The 20,936-nt window shown below is 34.4% G+C and overlaps 1 long non-coding RNA gene across 1 annotated transcript in view; it reads right to left on the bottom strand.

Annotated features, from left to right (window-relative positions):
* Window positions 1-1,416: 1,416 nt before the first annotated feature.
* The window catches only part of LOC141523443 (uncharacterized), a 38,554-nt gene continuing 19,034 nt past the window's right edge, over window positions 1,417-20,936 (bottom strand). Inside the window, exons 2-3 of the long non-coding RNA XR_012478489.1 lie at window positions 3,739-3,835; window positions 1,417-3,121 (exon numbers count right to left, since the gene is read on the bottom strand). This is a non-coding gene — a long non-coding RNA (uncharacterized LOC141523443). The remainder of the gene's footprint in view (window positions 3,122-3,738; window positions 3,836-20,936) is intronic.

The following is a 20,936-nucleotide window of genomic DNA, read 5'->3' as shown; positions in this document are numbered from 1 at the left end:
ATGATTAGGAAAATATCTCAAATAACATGGCCTTTTGACTGGTATTTTTATCTTCATAGATCAAGAATGGATAATCATCAGCATCACTAACTGTACTTTTGGATTGGGTTGTTTTCTGGGCTAGTATTGGAGAAAAGAGTAGAGATAATATTGCACTGTGACAGAATCATTTTTTGTACAAGGGCCAAGTGGTGGCCAGAATTTGATATGTCCTTTTCTTAGCCACAGCTTCTAGCTACTTGGTGTTTCTTCAGAAAATGGACTGCTAACAGTGAAATACATAGAAAAGTAAGGCAAAGTTCAGTTTGTATTTTCTACATCTGTTGTTCTAGCTTCTGAAGTATTGGAGTCCAACAGATCTAGGTACAGATCTTAGCTGTCATATTTCCTAGATATATTACCCTCTACAAATAACTCCAAACCATCCTCCATTTAGTCACCAAAGTGGTTTTCCTGAGCATAGGATTTTCCTCCCAAACAAATACTGCCCCTGTTAATAAACTCTAGAATTTTGTTTCTATTACCTACAAGGTCAAATTGAAAATCTTGTTTTATATTAAAAGCCCTTCATTTTCTAGTCCACTTCTATCTTTCCAGTCTTCTTACATTTAATTCTCTGCCTTGCAGTTTTTATTCTGATGACATAGACTACCTTGCTGATTCTCAAGCAAGAGATAGCATTATTCCACTCTAGACATTGTCTCTGGTTGTCTGCCATGCCTGGAATGTTCTCTCTCTTCAGCTTTCCTTCCTGGCTTCCTTACTTTTTTAAAGTCCTAACTACATGCAATCTTCTACAGAGGCTTTTCTTTACCTTTCTTAATTCTATTATCTTTCCTTTCTAGATTATTTCCTGTTTATTACTATATATATGTATACTATATGATATATATTATTACATATATTATAAAATTTTATATTTTATACTATAATGATCATATTATATATTCATATATTGTTATATTACATATTATTGTATGTTCTTTAAATTGCATATATTTAATATTATTTTATATATATGTTTATTTCTTCCCTTAAGATATTGTGAGTTCCTTGAGTGCAAGAACTGTTCTTTAAATTTTTTTTTGATCCACAGTTGATTTGCCTGTCACATAGTAAGCATTTAATGTGTTTATTGACTTACCTAATATTTCTTAGTCTCAGTTTTCCACATTTGTAAATTTGATAGTGCCAATAATTTTTGCTCCATATGTTAAGGCTCAAAAGAGATAATGTATGAAAATAATTTTGTAGACTTTAAAGTGATATCTCAATGCTTTATTGCCATTTACTATTCATTGGAGCATTGGGTTTTTAAATTTTTATTTATTTATTTATTTTCATCCATATAGACATGCATATTTTTAAGTTACAGAATTTCCTTCTACCCTCCCTTCCTGCCCACCCCCTCCCCTCAGCTGCAAATAGTCAGGGTACCATTGTATATACATATTTTGGTAAACATGTTTATAGATTAGTTATTTTCAGTTTGAGGAATTAGGATTTTGGGAAAGAGATACATAAGAGATAATTTTTATAAAGTGTTCATCAGATTCTGAAGGGTTCTTTTGTGTGTGTGTGTGTGTGTGTGTGTGTGTGTATGTGTGTGTGTGTCTTTTGTTTTGTTTTGTTTTTCTTCCTCTGGATGGGGATAACAATGTCCATAGCTAGTCTGAGACTGTTGTCCTATTCAATGGAGCATTGTGACTATCTTGGGCATCTGGGTGAATAAGAAGAGAAGTACATCCACGTGATGAGTTCCTTCCCCCAGAGCAGGGCAGGCTTCATCTGATGCTAAATAAAGGGCTCTATTCTCTAGAGTTGTGAATCTGCCACATTTCAAGGAGATAACATTCACTAAAAACAAATAAATGGACATTAAAATAATTTTTCACAAAAACACACACACAAAATGTGTTCATAACTTGACAAATACAAATATTTGAGATGATTTCAAAATTTTTTCTCTAAGTCCTGCCTGCCATTCTTTTCTAGATATTAAGGTTTCCTAAACAGAAAATAGAACAAATATGGACAAGAAATCAATACTTAGCACATCCAAATTGTTCAAGTCTGCCACTGAAAACTAAATTTCTTCTATCTTTCACTGAAGAGCTCAGAGGCAGTTTTCTCAGTTCAAGGATGAAACATTCTCAGTGTTCCTTCTCTAAATATAAATAGAGATAACAGAGGCATTAATTTCCTGAGAATTCCATTGAAGCAATGTTTTTTAGCAGTGTGTCTGGCTCTTTTTAAAAAATGACCTTGTTGGTAAAGCCCCTAACAATTGGTAACTTTTGTATATCAACTAATTGATAACAAAGGCTCATTCCCACCATTTAGCTGGGAATACTTAGTAAACACTTGTTTTTGTTTTTTTAAAGGATTATTTTCCTTGAATTGTAATACTTATGAAAACTGTCACATTAGCAACCCTGGAGGCAGAAACCTCACACTTAGCCTCAAAACTGGCAGAGAAGGGAGAGCAGTCTTGGAAGCTCTGGGAATGACAGGGAAGCAACTGTAGTGTCTGTGCTCAATTGACCTTTTGGCCTTCTACCCAAGAATGCAACTGGGGATTTTTTTTTTCTACACGATATTTTAAGGTGGCAGATTTTTTGGGGGGCGGCTTTTGAAGGGACATGGCTTCTCAGAGTAAGAGCTTTCCATCAACTTATTTCAATTAAACCATCTAATTATGTTCTAGTACTAACTAATCACCAGAATAAACTGGAGGTCTCACCTGATGGCGAGAGACTCCCTCCTCCCCCAACCTGCTTTCCCAATTCACTGATGTTTTCCGTGTTCTCTGCCCTTCCTTCTTTTTACAAGGATTTCATTAAAATCAAGCTGGGCTCTTTTTTCTCCCTTTGATTATCAGGACTTCTTAGCATAGCATTCAGGGCCTTTATCCTCAGATATCCTTGCAATCGTTGGACAGTTCTCTCCCAGGGCTCTCGTGAATCTCCAGCTTACACCAGATGGCTGGAACTTCTGAAGGAAGCATTCATGGCTGGATGGACTGAAAATAGGAATCTTTTGAAAAACATTTCTCCGTATTTATTGACCTCCAACAATGTGGTATGTGCTGAAAGGACAAGGCAAGAAACGACAGCATTCCCTTTATAAAAAAAAAAAAAGAAGAAGAAAGAGAGAAAAGAATTGTGTTAAAGAATCAAATATAGTAAGGTTTTGCTATCAAATTATCATGAGGACTGTTGTTGTTGTTGGTATATGTTTTGTATACAAGTTTTCAAAATATAATTCAGTAAATTAATTTATTATCCCTAAGAAGAGATACCAAAAATGAGTTGTAATTGAGCATGCTTATGACCTGCTTAGTTAAAATAAATCAATATTGTTGACTTCTTAAATGATTAGATAGATGTACAGTGGTTCCCTGGGTGTCCATTGGATGTGTTATAGAGCACATTAAGTGTTGGGTACAGCAGGGAAACAAATTAGGTGTCTGACTTACTGCTTGAATGTATTATGGTAAATTTTACAAATACAATGTTTCCATGGGCTAGTAAATTTAATGATATTAAGGTTTTATTCCAGAATATCTTTCTGCCTTACTTTATCTAGGTTGTCTTGCTTTTGAGGAATGTAAAAAAAAATATCATTCCATCACCTGAGATCTCTTGCCTGACTTCTGTTGGAATGGACAAAGATCATTCCATTGAGTATCATGATCTTCCTGAGGGACCTACCTAATTTACTCACTGTCACACTCACCACATCAGATTTTCCAAATTTTTTCCTTTTTCTTCAAACCACCCAGGATTCTTCCTCCCTCTCTCCATTTGGCTAAGAATATTGTTGCCTATTTTTTCTGGAATAAAAAAGGAAACCATTCACTTTACGTTCCCCCTTTCCCCTTATCCTTATATCACATCACCTCTGCCACTATCATCTCCTTCATCCCCATCTGACACGATGAGGTGACACTTCTCCTTGCCAAGACAATCCCCCTAGATATACAAGTGATTCCAGTCATTTTTTTCTTTCACAGCAGATTAACACCTTTCTTGCTTTTTTTTGTGTGTGTGTATATGTGTTTTTTTTTTTTTGCAAGGCAATGGGGTTAAGTGACTTGTCCAAGTTACACAGATTGAAAATTATTATGAAGTGTCTGAGGCTGTATTTGAATTCAGGTCCTACTGACTCCAGGGCCAGTGCTCTATCCATTGCACCACCTAGCTGCCCCACTTATTTTTAATAACAACTTGTCTTGTTATTGATTCCTGAGAAGCAAAAAATTTGTTCATCACCCCATCTTCAAAACCTCACTGAGTTTGTACTTCCCAACCAGTTATTATTCCATATATCTTCTCATTTTTTTATGGCTACATTTCTTGAGAGGGATATTTATAATGGATATCTCTACTTCCCCCCCACCCCTCTCAGTCTTCTGTTAACTTTGAATCGGCTTCTGATTTCATCATTAAATTGAAAGTACTCTCAAAAATATATCAGTGATTTCCTGATGGACAAATTTAATGACCTTTGCTAAAAACCTTATACACCTTGACCTTTCTAAAGTTTTTGATACTATTGATCATTCTCCTCTTCTTGATTCTCTCCTCTCTAGGTTTATAATATACCACTCTCTCAGTTCTCTTCCTCTCTGACCACTATTTCTCATTCTTCTCTTTTTTTAACTTTCTTCTTAAACCTATTCAATCCTACCTCAATGCAGGATTAAGATGACAGAGTAAAGTCAAGGACTCACCTGGTATCTCCCAAATTCCCCTTAAAGCAATTTTAAAATACTATCTCAAAATGAATTTCGGAACAGCAAAACCAACAAAAGGACAGAGTGAAATAGTTTTCTAACCCAAAGTCACTTAGAAAGTTGACAGGAATAATCTGTTTTGCTGTTGTGAGAGTGAAGTGTAGTCCTGCACAGGTGGCAAACCTAAAAACCAGGACCATCAACCAAAGCAATTGCTTCAGGAGCTTTCAGACCACAGATGATAAAAGGGTCAGATAACTTATCAAAAGATTACAGAAGCACATTTTTTCTGGCACTGCTTGCAGGACTCTGTGTATTGACCAGAGTGAGGAGGAATACTGACATACTAGATAGCCTCAGTAGAGCAGGGGACCCTGGGCACAGGTGCAGGGTGGAAAAGAATGCTTATGGTCATTTACAGACCGCAGCAGGGACCACACTTCTCCTTATATCAGACAACTACTGAAAGAACCAAAAATCTATAAGTACTTACAGAACTTACTTGAAAAGAACAGCCCAAAAAACACTGAAGCTTTAGATAGTACCCCCTCTACCTGGGAGAAGAGCTCAACATTAACATAAAGTTCAAAGTCAAGAAATAGGAGAGAAAATGAACAAACAAGAAAAACAACATAAAAGACCTTGATCATAGAAAGTTACTATAGTAACAAGGAAGATCAAAACACAAACTCAGAAGTGGCAGTAAGCTCAAAACGGCTCCATGTAAAGCTTCAAAGGAAAACAGAAATGGGTTATATATTCCAACAAAAGTTCCTGGAAAAAAATGAAAAATTATTTTAAAACTAAAATAAGACAAGTAGGGACAAAGAGAGGAAAGAAATGAGAGTTACACAAGAGAATCATGAAAAAAGAGATCATAGCTTGGTAAAGGAAACAAAAAATGGAGGGAAAGTTGGAAATTCACTGAAGAAAACAACTCCTTAAAAAGTAAAATTGGACAAAAGAAAAAAGAATTAAAAAAACTCACTGAAAAAAATAATTCCTTGAAGATTAAAATTAGCCAAATGGAAACTAATGGCTCCATTAGACTTCAAGAAACAATAGAACAAAATTTTTAAAATGAAAAAAGAAGAAAATATTAACTCTGTCATTGGAAAAAAACAGCTGGACTACAAAATAGATTGAAGAGAGAATTTAATAGTCATTGGACTACCTGAAAACAATGACCAAATAAATTAGAACCTAGTCATATTTCAATAAATTATGAAGGAAAACTGCCTGATATATACTAGAAACAAAGAGTAAATTAAAAGAATCTGCTGATGAACTCCTGAAAAAGATTCCAAAAGAAGAATTCTCAGAAATATCATAGCAAGTTCTTTTTCTGAAAAAGGTCTCATTCTCACACAGATAAAGAATTGAGTCAAATTTATAGAAGTACAAAGTAATTCCCCAGCTGATGAATCATCAAAGGATATGAATAGGTAGTTTTCAGATAAAAGAAATCTAAGCTATTCAAATAAAAATGCTCCAAATCAATGCAAATTAGATAAATGATAATTATGATAACTTGGAAGTATTATTGCACACCTAGCTATTTGGTTAATGTGACAGAAAAGGAACATAATAAATGTTAGAGGAGTTGTGAAAAAATTATGACACTAATGTTATGTTGGTGGAATTGTGAACTCATACAAACAATTTGGACAGCATTTGAAACTATGTCCACTGGGCTATAAAACTATGCATACCCTTTGACTTACCAACACCACTATTAGGTCTATATCTATCTCAGAGAGAGTTTTTTTTAAAAGGAAAAAAGATTTATAGATGCAAAAATATTTATAGCAATTCTTTTACTGGTGGCAAAAATTGTGGAAATCAAGAGGATATCCCTTAATTGAGAAATAACTAAACAAGCAATAGTATATGATTATGATGGAATACTATTGTGATATAAGAAATTATGAGTAAGATATTTTCAGAAACCTAGAAAAACTTATATGAATTAAATGCAAATTGAAATATTCATATTTCAGCATATCCTAGAAAACAGTGTTTAAAATAACAGTAATATTATATAATGATCATTTGTGTAACAGTAATATTATATAATGATAATTTGTGACTGACAAGTATTCTGAGCATTACAAAGATCCATAACAATTCCATTTTTAAATGAACTTTTGATATTTTTAACTGTGATTTTTTCTTTATTCTTTTCCAATTACATAAAAAGATAGTTTCAATACTCATTTTAGTATAATTTTTAGTTTCACATTTTTCTACCACCCTTCCTTTCCTTTCCTTTCCTTTCCCCATGACAGCAAGTAATCTGAGATAATTGGTATGTACGTGTACAACTATATTAAATAAATTTCCATATCAGTCATGTTGAGGAAGCATCAGAACAAAAGGGGAAAACCATAGGAGGGAAAAATAAAACAAATTTTTAAAACTGAAAATAGTATGCTTTCGTTTGCATTCAGACTCCTCTTTCTCTGGTTGTGAATGGTATTTTTCCATCACAAGTGTTTTAGAATTGTCTGCATTGTACTACTGAAAAGAGCTAAGTCTCTCATAGTTGATCATCATATAATGTTGCTGTTACTGTATTCAATGATCTCTTGGTTCTACTCATTATATTCAGCATGAGTTCATATAAATCTTTCCATGTTTTTTCTTAAATCTGCCTTTCATTCTTTTTTAAAATTAATTAATCTTCATCCATATGCACATCTTTATTTTTAAGATACAAAATTTCCTTCCACTCTCCCTTTCCACACCCTCTCCTCAGTGGCAAGCAGTCAGGTTAGCATTGTATGTACTTATTTTGATAAACATGTTTACAGATTAGTAATTTTAAGTATGAGGGATTAGGATTAAGGGAAAGATATACATAAGAGATAATTTTTATAAAGTGTTCATCAGATTCTGAAGGGTTTTTTTTTTTTTTGCTTGTGCTTTGTTTTGTTTTGTTTTTCTTCCTCTAGATGGGGATAATATAGTCCATAGTCCATAACAGTTACCCTAGCTCTCTGGACTGCTGAGAGGAGCTGTTTCCATCAATGTTCATCTCACAATGTTGTTGTTGATGTATACATTGTTTTCTTGTTTCTACTTCCTTCGCTCAGCATAAGATCCCTTAAGTCATTCCATGTTTCTCTAGAGTTCGACCATTTATGATTTCTTATAGAACAATAGTATTTCATAGTAATCATGTAACATAACTTTTTTTTAGCCATTCCCAAATTGAGGGGAACCCCTTTGCTTTCCAATTCTTTGCCACTACTGAATGAATACTTTGGAACATGTAGGACTTTTCCTTTCTTTTATAATTTCTTCTGATTATAGACCTAGAATTGGAATTGCTGGGTCAAGGGGTATGAACAGTTTTATTGCTCTTTGATGGTTCCATGTTACTCTCCAGAAAGGTTGGATCTGTCCACAACTCTACCAGCAAAGCATCAATGTCCCAGTCCTCCCACAACCTCTCCAACATTGATCATTTTCACTTTTTCTCATCTTGACCAATCTGATAGGTGTAAGATGATACTTCATTGTTGTTTAATTTGTATTTCTAATATCAATAATCATTTGGAGCATTTTTTCATAAATTATATATGGTTTTAATTTCTTCATTTGAAAACTGTTTGTTCATATCCTTTGACCATTTATCAATTGTGTATGTTCATTCTTTATTATAAAGCAATAATATCCTATTACATTAATATATCACAACTTGTTCAGTAATTCCTCAATTGATGGTCATCTCTTTAATTCCCAGTTCTTTGACACTATGAAAGAGCTGCTATAAATATTCTTGTACATGGTTCTTTTTTCATTGGGATAATAATCTTAGACCTAGTAGTGGTATTGCTGGATCAAAGGATATGCACAGTTGTTTTTTTTTTTTTGCCCTTTGGGCATAGTTTCAAATTATTCTTCAGAATGGCTGGATCAGTTCTCAATTTCACCAACAATGCATAAGTGTCCCAGTCTTCTTACATCCTTTCCAAATTGATCATTTTCCTTTTCTGGTCATATAGGCCAATCTGTTAGGTGTGAGATGATCCAGGACAGTTTTGAAGGACTTATAAAAAATGTTGTCTACCTTCAGAGAAGTGATGGAGTCTGAACGCAAATCAAAGCATGCTATTTTTAATTTGCTTTATTTTTGTTATGTTTTCTTTCACAAATAATCAGTCACCAATGTGATTTTCCTAAAGTACACTTATATCATCTAACTTATCTTCACCCCATTCCCATAAATGTACTCAATAAATTCCAGTGGCTCCCTATTACTTCTACAAAATGCTCTGTTTGGCATTCAAAACCCTTCATATCCTAACCCTCATCAGTCTTTCCAGTCTTCCTACATCTTACTCCCCAATACACACATTTCAATGTAGCAACAGCGGGTTCTTAACTGTTCCAAAAACACAACATTCTATCTCTGGTCTATTCTCCACACCTGGAACTCTTTCCCTTCTTGGCTTCACCTACCAACTTGGTTTCTTTTAAGCTCAAACTTCATCTTCTATAAGAAATATTTCTCAAATCCTCTTAATTTTAGTGTCATCTCTTTGTTAATTATTTACTATTTAACCTGCATATAACTTGCCATTTGTATTTATTTTAATCTTGTCTCCCCCATCAGGTCTTCTTACATACAAACTGTCATTTGCCATTTTCTATATCCAAAGAACTTACCAATTAATAAATCTTTATTTGATTGATTGATTCAACTTCTGTTAGTTCTTCATGCAAGACATGCCAGCTAATGGTAAGTATCTCCCACTCTGTTCTGGGCTCTCCTCTCTCTCTATGTTATCCACTTCACACACTTTACATGTACTTATACACAGATAATATATAATTCTTGGTAATTTCTTCAGTATCTATGGTTTCAATTATCACCATTATTTTGACAATTCTCTGATTTACAACCCTCACATCCAGACTTACACCATGAACTGCCTATTGGTCATTTAAACTGAATACATCTTAGAAATTCTAAACTCAACATGTCTAAATATGAACTCATTATTTTACTACAAACCCTGCCCTTTTCTTAACTTCCCTATTACTATCCAGGGTTCTATCACCCTTCTACCTCCAAATTTCCCAGTCTAAGTATGTTATCCTTAGTTATCCTTAATTTCTTTCATTCTCTTTCACCTCCCCCATACACACACACACACACCATGTCTAATCTATTGCTAATATCTGTCAATTTTACCTTTATCAAATCCCTCATATATATATATATATATATATATATATATATATATATATATGTATGTATATATATTACTATCTTCTGATACTGTCACCACTCTGTTGCAAGTACTCCTCACCTTAAACCTGGACTATTGCATCACTGGTTATTTTTCAGCTTCAAATTTCTCCTCTCTCCTGTGTATCCTCCACTCAGCTATCAAATTAATCTTTCTAAAGTACATGTATGACCATGTCACCTCCATATTCAATAAACTCCAGTGAACTCTATAACCTCCAAGATCAAATAAAAAATCTCTTTGGTTCCAGTTTATCTTCCATAATCTGCTCCCCACCCTTTCAAATCTTCTTAAATCTTCCATCTTCCTTCCCCACATACAATGCGATCCATAAACATTGGTCTCCTTATTCAGCACTTACCTTTCAGGTTTGTGGTGGAGATCAAATGAAATATCTGTAAAGAGCTTATCATAGTTTCTGGCACAAAGTATAGAACTGTATAGGACAACTAGGTGGAGCAATAGATAGAGCACTGGCCTTGGAGTCAGGAGGATGGAAGTTTGAAGCCATTCTCAGACACTTTCCACTTACTGGTTGTGTGAACTTGGGCAAGTCATTTAACACCAATTGCCTCATATCAGGGTCATCTCCAGTTGTCCTGATTCATATCTGGTCACTAGACCCAGATGGCGTTGGAGGAGAAAGATTGGTGGCTTAGCATAGCGCCCCCCCTCACTCAAATCCAATTCATGTGCTTGTCATGGCATCACCTCCCTTATGTCATTATCTTCTTAGAGAATGAAGGACAAACATCATCACAGAACAATTTATCCCCTTTCCTTCTTTCTTGATGTTTCTTGCAAAAGACATTCTATCACCAAAACTTTGGCATTTTAACTGAACTATACCTCAAGCCTGGAGTCCTCTCCTTTCTTATAGATATCCCCTGGCTTCTCTGGCTTAAAGTTCCTGTTAATCCAGTTTTCTAGAAGTCTTTTCTCATCCCTTTTGGGTACCTTTCCTTTATTAATAATCTCCAATTTATTCAATATATATCTCATTTGTACATGACTTTTTACATGCTGACTGTGAACTCCCTGGGAAAAGAAACTGTTTTTTGTTTTACCTTATACTCTCAATGCTATTTACAGTAACTAATTTACAGTGACTAATTTGACTTACTGTAAAAAATAGTTAAGACTAGGTACAATAGTATGAATGTTTCTCCATTACCCAGTCAGATTGGAGTCAATAATTTCCTTTATCTTGAATTGGAAGCATATGACCTTCTGGAAGGTAGAAGCCTCAGTTTCTTTTGTTTTGAATATTGTTGTACACTTATATGATTCAATTCAACAAGTACTTATTAACTCCCAATTCTGGGCAAGGTACAGTGCTAGCTACTGGGGACACAAAGAGGAGTTACAATGGCATAGTTGGCCTTCAAGGACCTTCCATTCTAATGGGATTGTGGGGTAGGAGTGGGATATAACACATTGTTACTGTTGCTGTTGAATCTTTTTAATCATGCCTGATTTTTTATAACCCCAGTTGGGGTATTCTTGTCAAAGTTACTAGAATAGTTTGCCATTTCTCTAGGTCATTTTACAAATTAGGAACTGAGGCAAATAGAGTTAAGGGACTTGCCTAGAGTCACATAGTTAGTGTATCTGAGCCCATGTATGAACTCAGGAAGTTGAGTATTCTTGACTCCAGCATGGGGAACCTCTATTCATTATATATCTTAGCTGCCCATTGCCTGCCTATATTGTATGGAGGTCAATAAATATGAATGTTTTTTTCCCAAATCATTTCCACTTTCAAGTCATGTATTTTTGGATTTTGCCTTCAGAGGGGCAAAAATGATCAAAATATCAAGTTAGGTATGATGGAGTAAAGGGATACAATTATAGTTTTTGAGAAGATTCACAAAATGCCATTTAACTTGATTTATAAAGTTTTTAAAAGAAAATAATTATATGGCACATTTCTCTCTGAATAGCACTCAATATAGTAGCAAGAACATCTAAGTCCTTAATATTTTTGGTGATTATGGTAAAGAATTGTTGCAATATATGGGAAAGAATTTTTGACATAGGACAGAAAATAAATCTGAAAAGAATACAGGATAGCTATGACCAATTTCTTCCATTAGTCCTTTCCAAATTTGTTCTCCCAGATTCAATACCTGCACTAAATTTATTATTTTCTTTTAAAATTAATTCCTATGTCAGCTGTCTAAGAAAGAGGATCAAAAAAATCCACATGGTAATCCACTTGATTACCATATCATCAGAGCAAATTTTTTAACTTCTCTGAACCTCATGCCACTCTCTAAGAGTATCTCTTAGAGATACCAGAGTTATAGATATCACTCTTACAGATAATTTGCTGGTATGTATCAAAGGATTTCTAAACTAGGAATTCCCTGCATAAATAAAATTACAAATTTAGACCAAGTACTACTCCCTCTTCCCTAAATACCTTTGACTATTAAGTAATAAATGCCTCTATTATGTAGGAATGGAAATTGAAAGTTGAAAGTCACATTGAGGAAAATTTCCTTTCCTACTAAAACCTATTCTTGCCACATTTCAAAAAATGTTCTACAAGGTATTCTAGTTTCTTATCTAGAAATCAAAACCAATTTGCAGATGACTGTCCATGGCCTTGCCTGAAATAAGGAACTGACAATATCAAACTGGGCAAAATTGCATGTATATAATTAATTTCAAAACAATTTTAAATATCTGGGAAACATTTAATTCAACTTTTCTATTGTTTTCATTACAGAATGTTCATCCTCACTTGTAATTGTTAGTCTAATCCAAAATAAAGGATTTGCAGTTACCAAACTCCTAAACAAGTCAACCATATAGTCTACTAGGTCTTTCAGCATGTCAATTATTCCCTGAGAGTGAGTTGGACAATTTAGAAGGGTCATTAACTCTTTCAAACCATTAGAATGCTTTTAAATGCTTCCATGATCTATATATAGTCTTCAAGCAAATTGAAGGCTATTTTAATTCAAAAGAATACATCTGATTTTCCCAAGCCACCCAATTTGACAGATGCAACTATAGAGATACCTTTGTTAATGATCTAGAGAGTGCTGACTTCAAGTGAGCTATTAAGCATTTCAGAACAACCCACTTTTTTGGTAACCTGCTTACTATGTATAGATGTGGGGTCAGGGTTAAAAGGACAAAAATGAAATAATTCCTGAAGATAAAGTATAATATCAGGCTATGGGGTAGGGGTCAGAGAGTGGAATATAATATATAAACAAATAGAAGTTAATATTGGGAGAGTATTAACAATTAGGGAAGAAGTATGAAAAATTTCAACTAAGCTGAGTTTCAAAGGAATACTATAATGTTGAAGTTGAGGAGTGAGTTCATAAAAGGCATGAATGAATAGTTTGTGCAAAAGACATGGAGACAAAAGGTGAAATACTGAGATTAAGGAATATCCAATAGCTATTTTGATCAGAACATATGAAAGGGAAAATATGAGTAAAAGTAGTTGAGAACCAGATACATTTAAAAAAAGACATTAGCTACTTTAATGGTTAACAAGAACAACTCTAATAGTTAAATCCCTAATCAAGTCTAAATCTAAGGAGAATTTCTTGTTGATAGTAAATATCTTCAAGAATTCTATTCAGAAGTGATGTATTAACTGTATCAAATCCAGCAACTGTTATTTAAAACTTACTCAGAAAGATCACAAAAATGTGAGAGATTCATCTAGGTATCTAAAAAATAGATGAAAAAACATACTGACCAGATCACAGCACACAAAAGGACAGACTTTTTACTAAATTTAGAATTAAGTAGAAGGAGAAAATTCAATTGGATATTATTTATTAAATTAAAATTCTGGTAATCACATACTGTCTTTCTACTTAAAAAGTCTACTTTTGAATACTAATATGCTTTAATGAAATTATGTAGCTGAATGTCATAGAATTCCATGATTTCAGATGAATTAAAATACAAAATAATCAAAAGGGCAATGTAACTATTTATTGTAGTTGTACTTTAAGTAGATATCATGTCATTGATGACACTTGACACATAAGAAGTGGTCAAAAATATAGCATCAAGTATACTTATAAAAGAAAAAGAAGATGAGCTTTCCAGATAGCATAAAAGAGAGAAAAATACAATACCATACCTTGTAATTTATATCTTGGTATATCTCAGATAGTAAAAGAATCAAAGGTAGGCTCCTAACAGCCATCATGTTGGTGAGATGTTATATGGATTGCTCATGAGAAAATCTCAACAAGAATCACACAGGATGAAAATGTTAAAGGGATTGGCATATTTGTCAGTAGAGGGAGTACCTATGCTAGTGAAATCCCTTTTCCATTAGAGCAAAGCAAAAATAGATTTTCTAAAATAATCTACATATTCATTGTAATTCTGTATAGATTAACAAAAACTGCTTCATTAAGATTATTTAGTAATTCCTCAATAATTCCCAAGTGTGGTATAGTATGTATGGTCCTAGTTAAAATCATGACTGAAAAACTATGAAGTCATGGTCAAATTAGTTAACATTACAGAGTCATGGTTTCCTCAATTTTAAAACAAGGGTTTTGTTGAGTGCGTGTGTGTGTCTGTGTGTGTGTGTGTGTGTGTGTGTGTGTGTGTGTGTGTGTGTTTGTGTTTTTATAAGATCTTAGGATCACAGATTTAAACTGAAAAGATCTCTGAGACCCAGAAGTCCACCCCCTTTATTTTTTCTCTTCATTTTAATATTTTATTTTTCTCCCAATTTCATGTTGAAAGATTTTTTTTACAGTTTAGAGTTTCAAATTCTATTCTGCCTTCTCTTCCCTCCCCCCCAGATGACAAATAATCCAAAATAAGTTTTATGTGGACAATCATGTAAAATATTTCCATACAAGACGACTTGAATAACAAATAGAATGAAAGTTCCGTCTATATTCAGATGGTAATCAGTTCTTCCTCTGAGGCAGTATGTTTCATTATACCTTGGATTCTCTTGAATCATTGTAGTACTGATAATAGCAAAGTCATTCACAATTCTTTAATGTACAATATTGCTGTTACTGTATTTATTGTTCTCCTTTTTATGTCCACTTTATTTTGCATCTGTTCATGTAAGCCTTTTCAGGTTTTCTGAAATCACACTACTTGTCATTTCTTATAACACAATAACATTCTATCACAATCATATATTACAACTTGTTTAGCAGATATCCAATTGATGCTCATTCTCTCAATTCCCAATTCTTAGTTACCACAAAAAAGATTTACTATAGATATTTTTTATACAAATAGATCCTTCAGAAATGTGGAGTTTAAATGCAGATCAAAGTTTATCTTCAATTTTTAAAAGATCTCATATATATATATATATATATATATATATATATATATATATATATTCTTTTCTTCTCTATTTTCCTCCCTTCTGTTTGGATTTGATTCTTATTTCACAACATGATTAATATGAATCTATGTTTAGCCTAGTTACACATGTAGAGCTTATATTAGATTGCTTTTTTTTTTCCCCAGGGGGAGGGGAAGGGAAGGAAGAGAGAGAAAAAAATGTAAAACTCAAAACCTTGCAGAAAAAATGATTGTTGAAAACTACCATTGTATGTAGTTGGATAAACAACTTCCCTGCCCTTTTTTATCTCTTTGGGATTTAGACCTGGTAGTGGTATTGCTGAATCAAAGAGTATTATACCCAATTTTATAGCCCTTTGGGCATAGTTCCAAAATGCTTTCCAAAATGGCTGTATCAGTTCACAATTCCACCAACAGTGTATTAGTGTCCCAGTTTTTCCACATTGTCTCCAATATTTATCATTTTCTTTTTATCATATTTGCCAAGCTTATTGGTGTGAGTTGACACTTCAGGACTGTTTTAATTTGCACATTTCTCATCAATGGTAACTTAGAGCATTTTTTTCATATGACTTAAGATAGTTTTGATTTTTTCTTCTGAAAACTGCCTGGTCATATCTTTTGACCATCTATCAGTACTTGTATTCTTATAAATTTGACCCTGTTCTCTATATATTATAGAAATATGGTCTTTTTTATAGATATTTATTGCAAAAATTTTTCTGTTTTCTTCTTTCTTCTAATTGTAGTTGCATTGGTTTTGTTTCCTTTTATTCTACAGGTGAGGAAATTAGTTCTTCTCCAATACCACCTCAAAGATTGCTCTAAAATCCTTATGTGATTTAACATTTTCCATTTGTTTAAATGTATACAGTGTTTTAGAAATTCCCACTTTATTCTTTCAGTAGTACCATGAGGTAAGCAGGGAAGGTATAGATGAGGAAACTAAGCTTCAGAGAGCTTAAGTTCCATGGCCAGTAAATGACAAAAATGGAACTTGACCCTACATTTTCTAACTTCCTATTTGTTGTTCTTTTCCATTGTGTCATGTACAGAACCACAAAAAGGCTACCTATGCTGAGTAGGTGAGGGTAGGTATGGTATGAGGATGGAAATGATATGACACTTAAAACAGACAACAAAGGAGATAAGACTGTGGTTGGAGAACAATGTGGAACAGGATCCAGTCAGAGAAAGGAGAACAGAGAAGGCACCATACCTATGGACAGAGTAGGGGCTATAACAATGCACAGAACTGAAATTAAGAGCAGAATGGAACTTAAGTGTTGTTAGAATAAAACAAAGGACCAAAAAAGCCAACAATAAACCATTCATATGAGGAGCACACTTGTAGTTGAATCTTATTCTGACACCCTCAATTTGAACTTTAGTATATGCATCTTTAATGATAAGTTTTTTAAAGATAGTCATGTGTTCCTCAGTTGCCTAGAAAGGAAATGGTATAATATGAATTTTAAGTATGATTCTGCATACAAAATTCATAGTAATATATCTTTTGAAAATTTAATTTTTATAAAAAGGAACCACCAAATAATAAACAAATATTCATTAAATTCCTACCATATGTCAATTGTGCTAAGTTCTTTATAGGGAAGTGTTACAATTATTCCTATTTTACTGTTGATGAAACTAAGGTAGACAGATATGAAGTTACAGACCAAGGGTCACACAGCAGATGAAGCTAAATTTGAATTTAGGACTTCCTGACTCCAGGACAGTGACACCTGGTTGCCTAGGAGTATCATAGGAAGAAAGAGGGAGATGGCAGAGATGAAGGGGAGAAAATGGGAAAGAGAGGGAAGAGAGGAAGAAAGAGGAAAGGAGGAGAACCAGAGGGAGGGAAAGAAGAATAGGCAGAGGGAAAAGGACAGAAAGGGGAAGAAAAAGAGAAAGGGAAGGGGAAGGGGAAGAGAGAAAGCAGGAGAAAGGGAAATAATATACCATGATAGAGGATACAGAGTTAGCTTTGGAGTCAGTTAGACCTCAGTTCAAATGTCTCCTTTGCCACTGTGTGATACTAGGCAATTTACTTAATGTCACTATGCTCTAGACTACCATAAGACAATAAGGTGAAAAAAACAAGGTGCTAAACTGAATTAGCTGATGAAATTTCTTCAACCAAGAATTCCCTACATCAATGAAACCACAAGTTTAGTCTCTACCCTGTCCAGAAAGAGATTACTTGTGGTTAACCTGAGGACCTAGCTGGTTATTTAGAAGAATTTTAATTAAATTTAATCTCCAACTTTTTTGTTCCCATTTTTGGGCCACTGTGGTCATGATTTTTTCCCTTTTCCTGTACAGGGCTGCATGACCCTGTATAAAGAGTGAACCTACTGTAAACCACTGGAGCAAGTGAAAGCTGCCATAGGAGTCTTATAATTTCTGCCTTCCCTATGATGAAGTGCTCAAACTTAATTTTTCATTAATGTAGGGATTTTTTGCATCTAATTTTACAAATAATGTAAGCTTAGGGAGAAGAGAATAAGTGTAACTTGCTCATTGGGCCAGGCTAAAATTCTCTTTGCTCAATCCTTACCCATTTTACATAAGCTATACTACATGTAGCGGTAGGACAAATCGAAAATCAGCATGTATGTCAAACAGGAGGATACCTGAGTGGAGTAATTTATACAAGGGAGCCAATTTAAGCACCTCATTTAAATTTCATGGAAATGGCCTTATGTGTCCAGTGGCTGACTATGGAATAAGGCAAGGAGAGCCTCATTTGCCCAGCCCCTCATTTTCTCTCCCTGACAGAAAGTCTAGCTTCTAGCTCTCCTTCCTGAAAACACAACAAAACAAAACAAATCACATTTAGAATCTGGTTAACTCCTTCAAGATCATACATTTTCACTTCCAAGCTAAGTGCCATTTGCTCATTAGCCAAGATCTGCTTTAATCAACTGGATCTCTCTCATAAGGCTTTAGTCAGGGAGACTTGGATGATAAATCTTCTGTTAAGAATTCACACTTCTTCCCTCCCTCCTCTTCCTCCCCCCCTCCATGCCCCAGCCTAACCAGCTTATAAGACAGTCCCAGCACAAAGCTCTGCATTGGATTTTCTGTCCATAAGAAGTGTGTCTGTTTATTTAGATCTGAATCTGACTCTGAAGGAATGAAGCCCAGCCAGACCAAACAGAAAAGAAAACAGGAATAATTTAAATGGCCCTCAAAGTCTGGAGGTGCTCCTAAGTCTTTCCAGTGTCAAGGCACTGCAATTGATTTTATAGACTAAAAACAACTGGGGACTTCCTTCCTCTATTACCCTTAATGCTTCCATTTTCATTGGCCAGGAAAGCATACTAAGTCACATAATCACTCTGAACTAGATAACTCCCTGGAGCTGCCTCTTTTCTACATTCTTTTTTTTTTTAATTTTATTTTTGATAGAGAGGGAAGAGAAAATGTATAAAAGTGAAATACATCATTTTTTAATAATTAACAATTTTAAAGTAAAGGATAGTCTGGGGCTCCTAACAGTTATCCCAGGGTTTTTGCCCCTTCAGGATGGGGATTACTGTCGGTTGGCTGCTGGGAAAAGGGAATCTTCGGAAAGTTCCTTTGACACTAAAACAAAATGCAACTCACAGCAAAATTTGAAAGCTTCAGTCCGGTCATCCTTGGGCTCTAATAAGGTAGACTTTGTATCCTGATGACCGTGGTGTTGGACCTTGTTTATACTCAGACCTTGTTGCCACATTTTTTTTCCTATAGCTCATCTTTTAAATGGTTTGGCCACCTTCAACTTTACACCCACTTTCTCCAGGCCTCTGTGTTTGATCATAGATTTATAGATCATTTAACACGACTGACAGCCATTGCACCAACAGCCTTGCTGTCATTAAGCGGCAGCTACTGTCAAGAGTTCAGGAGCAGGCACAGCAGGATGATGAAAAGAAGCAAAACACAGAGGCTACCTCACTGTCACAACAGCGGAAAGGAGCATCTGGTGCCCGAGTGGTGGCCCACAGAAAGGGCACTGCCAATAGCGGACATGGCTTGGCTGGGGCTTTGCGGTTCAGGTACTCTCACAGTTATTTAGAAAGTGCTAGAGATGCTGCTATATGCTTCCTATGGGATATTTGCCTTCAATAAACAAAAAAGCAAAATTGAGAATGAAGGGAGGAGGGAATAATAAGGCACTGGGAAAGGAGAAGGGTGAAGTTGATTTATTTTGCCAATTTAACAAAAATCTCAAGATTAAGTGGAAATGAGCCAGTCTATCATAGTAACTATTTTATTAATAATTTGGGTTCACATATCACAGCTAAATAAAAGTATTTAATTTCTTCAAATATTATCTTTTTCCATAGAGATTTTAATTGTTTTTAAACAGGATAATACATCCTTTGTATAGTATATCCCAGTATTTGTGCTTGGATAATTCAGACTCTTTGAAGCATATAAAAATTCAACATATTCTTCTGGTTCTAGTAAGTAGAAATAGATACATGTTAGCATAATTATTGTTTGCCAAACTAACAATACATTTACCCCCACTTTATTTTAGTGTGTAATATTATAGGTATCTTTGCCCTGCCATTAAGGAAAATGCTACTGAAATTCCCAAGGGAAATGATGTTGCCACTCTTCATCAATTCTTTCCTGGGAAACTTGAGACTTTTACAACTTAACATAAATTAATCTGTCTCCACTGAAAGTGGGCTACATTTTAATGTGAATTAATGATCATCAAATCAAAATCTCTTCAGACAGACCAGGTTAACTTTTCATTCTGATTCTTGGCAGAACCACAAGAATAGTCAATGAATGACTCTAGGTAGTTTGGAAAGCACTTTTCTGAAAAGGGGACATATAAAAATGAACTGTTGAAAATTCATATAATTTAGATAAGAGACCCAAGAAGGAAATATCATCCGTATATCAATGAGTAATATCCCAGGGAGCCAGTTATTCACTAAAGGATACATTAATGCTAAGAAATCTGGGAAGAACATGACTGATCCATTTTATTAAAGGGCATTCTTGTGGTTGGTTAGTGCCAATTTTATATGAGGGCAACTAAGATACATATAAGGTAGCTGTGCTTTAAAAATTTGTTTTTAAGTTAGTCATCTGGAACTTGAGAAAGTTTTTCCAGAGAATCCCTCAATACACCAGTGGATCTATGATATTATAAATTTGTAAGTTCCCTCCAGAAATGGAAATTACAACCCATCTATCAACTGCCCAGCAGTTATGGCTCTATCCACAATCTCCCAAAAGTTTACCATGGGGAGAAGATGGAAGAACAGTATGCTAAAAGACTTTCTTTGCTTTTCTCCCTAAATTGTCCAATTTCCCAAAAAAGGTAAAAGTGGAACACCATATCTCTGTATCCATCATCTCTTCTTGTCACTTGATCAGTCCATCTTCTTTTCCTATAATATAATTCCTTGTTGCTATATTTTACCAATATTCTTCTTTGAAGTTGTTTGCTATTTACATATTGCAGATTGCTCACACCCTCCAGGGATGTTTCCAATGCCCTGTGTATGAGCCTCATCCCTAGTCTTTTGGAGGCAATAACATTGTACTTTAGTGTCTTATAGCAACACCAATAAGACATTAGTATTATATAGATG

This window comes from Macrotis lagotis, chromosome 1 (genome assembly GCF_037893015.1).
Source record: "Macrotis lagotis isolate mMagLag1 chromosome 1, bilby.v1.9.chrom.fasta, whole genome shotgun sequence".
Taxonomy (NCBI): Eukaryota; Metazoa; Chordata; class Mammalia; order Peramelemorphia; family Peramelidae; genus Macrotis; species Macrotis lagotis.
Note: the sequence above shows the minus strand (reverse complement) of the source record. Positions and strands in the feature narration are given on the sequence as shown.